Source organism: Dipodomys ordii, unplaced genomic scaffold (assembly GCF_000151885.1).
Source record: "Dipodomys ordii isolate 6190 unplaced genomic scaffold, Dord_2.0 Scaffold18, whole genome shotgun sequence".
In the NCBI taxonomy this organism is placed as follows: Eukaryota; Metazoa; Chordata; class Mammalia; order Rodentia; family Heteromyidae; genus Dipodomys; species Dipodomys ordii.
The window spans coordinates 19,940,496-19,947,634 of record NW_012267234.1 but is presented as its reverse complement, the minus strand read 5'-3'; positions in this window follow the sequence as shown (position 1 = coordinate 19,947,634).

Below are 7,139 nucleotides of genomic sequence, written 5' to 3'. Positions count from 1 at the left end.
CCAGAGCACACACGAGGCACAGGTCCCCCCAGAGCACACACGAGGCACAGGTCCCCCCAGAGCACACACGAGGCACAGGTCCCCCCAGAGCACACATGAGGCCCGGGTCCCCCCAGAGCACACGTGAGGCACAGGGTCCCCCCAGAGCACACGCGAGGCACAGGGTCCCCCCAGAGCACACGCGAGGCACAGGGTCCCCCCAGAGCACACGCGAGGCACAGGGTCCCCCCAGAGCACACGTGAGGCACAGGGTCCCCCCAGAGCACACGCGAGGCACAGGGTCCCCCCAGAGCACACGCGAGGCACAGGTACCCCCAGAGCACACGCGAGGCACAGGTCCCCCCAGAGCGCACACGAGGCACAGGGTCCCCCAGAGCACACATGAGGCCCGGGTCCCCCCAGAGCACACGTGAGGCCCGGGTCCCCCCAGAGCACACGTGAGGCACAGGGTCCCCCCAGAGCACACACGAGGCCCGGGTCCCCCCAGAGTACACACACACACACACACATGCACATGCACATGCACACACACATACTCACACACACACACAGCTGCCCAGGGGCCCTCTCCACCCCTAGCTGCGCCGCTGGCTCTCGGGCGTGTCCCCTTGCCGCCCCCCTCTCTTGGGTGATGTTTTCTCCCAAAGCCTCTGGAACAGGCCCAGTTCTTTTGTTATTTCAGGTTGTTTTATTTCTAGCAGCTTTTCGTTTCTGGGACCACAGGATGGGAAGGGCGTCTTCCCCCGACTGCGGCAAAGCGGCACCCGGCCTTCTGAGCAGAGCCGGGTGCAGTTTGGGGCAGAAATGGCCTCCCCGATCCCAGAGAGCACAACAGCCACGAGTGGCCGGAAACGCCAGCGGACGCCAGGCCAGCGCCCACGGCTGCAGCGTGCGGGCGCGAACCCACAGCCCGGGAGCCAGGCTCTGGGGGGACCACCACAGGCCACAGCGGCGTGGGAGCGGGGTGGGGGGAGCCTCGGACTTACTCTGGGGTCAGTGGGGGCGCGAGGCCTTCTGCAGGCCCCAGAGCTGCCCAGGGGGGCGCCTGCCCGGGAGGGTGGAGCACAGAGCCTCCTCCCTGGCCCCGGACCCCGGTCCAGCGGCGGCCTGTGTCAGGGATGGCTGTGCTGAGCCCACGCCGGTACTCTGGGCACGGGCAGCTTACAGGGGAGCGCAGGACGAGGGTCTGGCTGCGTGGCGTCAGAGGCTGCAGGCGGCCTTAGGCCCTTGGCTCAGGGAAATGGCGCCCGGGAGGAAGGTCAGAGGCAGAGGCTGAAGGTCCCGCTCCGGCTCAGCTCCAACCAGAAGGCTGTGCCTGGCAGCAGTTTCTTTGGAAGGGCAGGTGGGGTAGAGGGGGGCCCTGGGAGGCTGGGGGGTGGAGGAGGGCGGAGGGGCCTGGGCCTCCCAGCGGCAGAGGCTCGGCTGAGGGTGTGAGGTGCCCCTTGCTTCCCCCTCTGGCCCGGTGGGGGGCAGGTGGACACGAGTAGCCACCCCAAGCCCCGAGCAGTTCCGAGTACAGGGTCCCGACTAGGCGTCCCCAGAGGAGGGCTGTCACCCACGCTAGCAGCCCGCGGAGCCCGGCTCCCGTCAGGTTCATGCTGTGGACACCTGCTCCTCCTGAGCACGGTCAAGGACCCTCCGATGTCCCAGGACAGGGGCTGCCGAGGCCATGGGGACGGGGGTCCCGGGATGGGGGGGACCCTGGGGTTCATGAGGGATGTGACAGGCCAGCGGGCCCTGGGTTCGGGGGACCCTGGGGGTCAAAGTGCACTGTCAGTGTAAGTTAACTCTGTCATGGCTGGGCCCAGTGGCCTGCACAGGGAAAGGTTGATCTTGGTGTAGGTCTCAGTCCACCCTGGCTGTGGGCACGGCCGAGCAGCGTCGCTCACGGCACACAGTCGGGGGAGGCGGTGTGCTGGCCTCTGGCTCCTCCTTTTCCCCTTGTACCACACAGGCCCCAGCCGGGGCCACGGCGAGCCTGCTCCCTCAAACTCCCCCAGGGCCCCCTCTTCAGTGGAGGCTCTCCATCTCGCTGGGCCAGGAGATGTTGAGAAGCACAGGCGTGGAGGGAGCTGGGCCCAGGGAGGCCCAGCAGCCTCGGCCCCGGAAGGTTCTGGGAGTGCTTCCTCACTGCGTGAAGGAAGGCCACAGTGCTGCATGTGTGGAGGGAGGTGGAATCTCTAACACGTACAGGCCCCAAAGTGGAAAAACCTGTTGTTTTTCCTGCACTGCGCTTGAGTGGAAACAGCAGTGCGTGTGTCTGAGACCCCTGCGGAATCCCACAGCTTCCTCTGCTGCTTCCCGCTTCCTGCACGGATGGAGAGGGGCCCTGTGGGGAGCCGGGGCCTCCTGTGGCCCGTGGCTCACCGGTCCAGCTGTGGTCCAGCTGTGCAGCCTGCTCTGGGGAACACAGCCTGCCTGCTCCGAGTGCAGAGCTCATATTCTTCCTCCGGCTTTTTCCTGCTTTGCTTTAAAAGACAAAGACACTGGACACGCACACCTGTGATCCCAGCTACCCAGGATGCTGATATGTGAGGATCCAAGTTCAAAGCCAGCCCAGGCAGGGAAGCCTATGAGACTCGAATCTCCAATTAATCACCAAAAAGCTGGAGGTGGAGCGGAGGCTCAAATGGTAGAGCACCTACCTAGCACATGTTCAAACCCCAGTGCTGAAAAGGGGGAGGAGGAGGAGAGGGGAGGGAGGAGGGAGTGCACACTGGCTAGCTCTCCTTAACATTTTCAAAACTGAGCTATGCTCTCCTGTGTGCATCTATGCGCTGCTTCAGGCCAGCAGGTCCCCTGCAGGCTCTGTCTTTGCGTTGTGTGGCGTTGTGTTGCCGGGGTGTCTCTGAGCCCTCGCTCTATGAACAACTCCCCGAGGCGGATCATGGGGGGCGTGAGGGGCGTCCTCTGCTTCCCAAGGCAGCAGGTGAACCACAGAGCTGGGCTCTGCTGTCGGCGCTCATTTCCGGCCGTGCTTCTGAGACTACCACCATCACCACCACCACGTCCCTCCGGCGCGAGCTCTCTATCTCCTGGCTTCTGAAGAGCAGGGGGTTGAAGCCAAACTCCACAATGCTCAGCATCCCCAGAGCTGAGACCTCCCACCCCCGAAAGGCTGGCCTCCCACATTGCTGCCTCGAATTTCAAGTCCCAGAACCTTGAGTGAACCCAGACTCCTCTGGGGCTGGACCGACTCCCGCTGATGGCTCCAGGGCTCCCAGCCATGGAAAGAAAGCCATTAGGGATGGAGCGTGTGGGCTTTCTGGAGTTTGCACCCTGAAACTCCCCCAACGGCCTCGCGCTGACCTCTTGGTCCGGGGGGGGTGCTGTTGGGGGCTCTGAGGCCCCTGCCCGCCTGCCCTGGCCCCACGCAGCCCCGTGGACCCCTGTCCCGTGCTCCTGCTGTGATGCGTCAGATACCACAGGCCCATAGCAACGTGGCCAGCGGTCATGGACGGAACCCTCCGAGACCGTGACCCCAGGGAGCCGCCCCTTGACACCGACCCTGCCGTTAAAGTGACGGAAAGCTGAGACACGCACGCACACAAACTCACACATGTAAGAGGCCTATGTGTACACAGGCAGGTGTGAACACAGTCACAGGTGCTTGTGTGTGACTCACACACACACACTCAGGCACGCTGCGGCACCTGCAAGCACACCTTGCCCACACTCGTGCCGGTGTGCGTGCACAGGCTCGTGTACGCATGCATGTGTGCACGCGCATGCACACACGTGGAGCAGGATGAGCCACTGCTCCAGCCTCGCTGCAATCTGTCGCTGCCGGCTTCATCTCACCCGGGCCACCCTGTGCCCCGTGGGCAGTCCCGGAGGGCGGGCTGCAGGCCCGGTGACAAGGCCTCCACAGGTCCTGGGGCAAGGCCACAGGTGGAGGTGAGGGCAGGGCACCTCCTTCGCTCCCCGGCCCTTCACCCTCCTCCAGGAAGCCTCCCTGACGCGTTCTGACTGACACAGTTACTTCTCCACCATCGATTTCCGTTTCCTGAGGGTGGACGGGTGCTCAGGGCAGCAGGAGCAAAGCCCGGGCGGGTAAGCGATCGAGCAAGGAGCCTTTTGTGGGGTAGAACGGTGCTGTGAGCATGAACAAGGCAGGGGGTGTTCCTTGGGATCACGCGTGGCCATCACGAGAGGCGAAGAACTGAACAAGGCCCACGGGGCGGTGGGGTGGTGTCCGTGGTACCCCGCTACTTCTGGGCCCAGGGGCCTTTGCCTGGTGCCCCCGGGCATGTGCTATCGGCTGCCACCGGGCGGGCGGGCATCCAGAGGCCGCGCAGCAGCCCCGGCCCCATCGCCTGGTCCCGCTGCCGCTGACACCACGCCGGCCCACGAAGTGTCTGGAGGCCCTTCCCGGTGGTCCCCGGGAGGCCAGTTCCCACAGCGGCTCCTCGCCAGTGTGAACAGCCCTGCCGCACACTGACTGGGGAAATGGCCTAAAAATAGCCAAGAGGCTTGACTCACAAGCTGTGCAGGCTCTGGGAGAGGGGACATCTGGGGAGGGAGCGGCCCCTCCGCTGACGCGTCTGGGCTTGGGGAGGGTGAGCAAGGTGGCTGTCACGCGGAGACTCATCCGGCCACAGGAGCGCACTGCGGTCGGCCTTTGATTTCTCTGGGACGGCTGACCTCTCAGCCCTGGACTTGTCAACACCACCACCAAGGGAGATGACACTATGGACTTACAGGGACCGTGGGAGGAATGATCCAAGAAGGCTGTGCCAGAGCTGACAGCCTCTCGCTCACCGCGCCAGCCGCTGACCACGCACAGGAGCCCCGAGTCCAAGCCAGGGCTCTCTACTACCCAGTCGTCCTCACCTCCAGAATCATCCTCGCCCTGAGTCCCTCACCCTTCAGGATCCTGAGCTGCACACCAAGGGTCTTGCTTCCTCCAAGTCCAGGGAGATGCCGTTTCTCCGGAACATGCCTCCTGCCTCCTGGGCAGAGCAGACGAGGTCAGGAAGCTGTCCGTGTCACGGGGACCACATGCTTTGCCTTTGTCCCCCTGCTAGCCAGGCATTTAGGTCTGGAGAAAAGTGTAGTCTTCTGAAAGGTCCCCTGGCTGGAGCCGGGTCTTCCTTGAGCAGTCGTGTGCTGGCTGTACGTTGCGGTCTTCCTGCTTTCTCCGATGAGAGGCCTCCTGAGCCCTGCTCCAACCCAGAGCTCCCACGGTGTTGTAAGGGCTGACCGTTCATGCCCACACTCCGGTCCATCCATCCACCCATCCATCCCTGCCCTTCCATACTCCTATTTACCACCTACCCACCCGTGGTCTGTCTGCCCACCCCCCACTGTCTTTCCATCCATTCATCATCTACCAATCACTGACCCATCCGCGCTCCCATCCACCATTGTCTACCATCTAGCCATCCATACTTCCACCTATTTATCCACCTGTCCATCCATCCATCCATCCATCCATCCATCCATCCATCCATCCATCCATCCATCCATCCATCCATCCAAAGAACAAATACAAAGCGTCCCTTCTGAGCCATTCCCTGCCCCTGCCCTGGGACTTGGGCTTTGGAGAAGCTTCGTTTTCTTTGCTGGGCTGGAGGGCCCTCTGCTGTTGAGCGGTCCAGGGGAAGACCTCAGTGGGTGACCTCAGGTGACCTGGAGCGGGGGCAGCGCGGTGTGGACGCAGCTGCCGACCCCTCTGGCTGGAGGAGGTGACCTCAGGTGACCTGGAGCGGGGGCAGCACGGTGTGGACACAGCCGGTGACCCCTCTGGCTGGAGGAGGTGACCTCAGGTGACCTCGGAGCGGGGGCAGCGCGGTGTGGACGCAGCCGGTGACCCCTCTGGCTGGAGGAGGTGACCTCAGGTGACCTCGGAGCGGGGGCAGCGCGGTGTGGACGCAGCCGGTGACCCCTCTGGCTGGAGGAGGTGACCTCAGGTGACCTCGGAGCGGGGGCAGCGCGGTGTGGACGCAGCCGGTGACCCCTCTGGCTGGAGGAGGTGACCTTAGGTGACCTCAGAGCGGGGGCAGTGCGGTGTGGATGCAGCCGGTGACCCCTCTGGCTGGAGGAGCTCAGGGAAGCTGCAGCAGGGCTGCATACACCCTGCACTGAGACTGAGATCGAAGCCACTCACAGACGGGGGCGGCGGACACAGCGATGGACGGGTGGGCGCTCCCTGCATGACCCGCCCCCCGGGCCATGGGCCCCCTCCCAGAACTGGTGTCCCTGTGGCCTCTGATGATGGGGACAGACGAGCCCACTGCGGGCTGAGGATGCTTTGCTGTTTTCCCAGCCTCTGAGAGCCACATCCCACCCTGGTTGGCAGGGGCCCGTGCCGCTGGGCCGTGAAGGTGGGCCGCTCAGCGGGCCGGGGGGGACCGGGGGGCCGTGCGGGCAGGACATGAGGCGGTGGGCCCCAGCGCCCGCGCGCTCTCACTGGCTTGTGTCAAAGGCTTTTGTTCCCTTTGTTTTTGCTCATTCCACAGAGGATTTTGCTTGACTCATGGTTTCTCAACCAGCCCCGGCCGCCGCCGGAGCAGCAGTGAATAACGGTCTAGGTTCTTGGTGGGAGGCATGTGTAAACAGGGCTGTAGACGGACGCCGGGCGGCGCGCACCCTCCGGCTCTCGGGCCGCAGCTGGCCCTGGCCGGTGGGAGCCCGGCTGAGCCCTCCACAGAGGCTGACGCGCCCCTGCCAGGCCGCCCCTGGGGACCGGGCCATGCGGGGTCATGGACGCTGGCTGTCGAGGGTGTGACCACGGCAACATGCGCTCTTCAAAGACTTGGCGCCGGCCCAGGCCACCGGGGACCGGCTCAGTGTGAATGGTGAGACAGACAGACAGAGGGACAGCCACACGGCAGGGGCAGAATGGGCATTGGGGCGAGGTGGTCAGGTGCCCCTGGAGACCGGCTTCCACAAGAGCCGACCCACCGCAGCCCCCCAAGGGCCAAGGGCCCGGGGTGCCCCCCCTTCTCCTCTCGCCCCTCCCCTCCCTCCATCCTTATTACACAATTCTTGGAGGCGTGACTCAGACGGAGCCGTCCTCGCGTCCCTGGGGGGGGCATTTCGGGGCTAGTGTCATGAGACTGCTGGGCTAGCAGGCCGGGCGGGGCAGAGCGGGGTGGCGGCGTGGGGGGCAGTGTGGCGGGGCAGAGCGGGGTGGA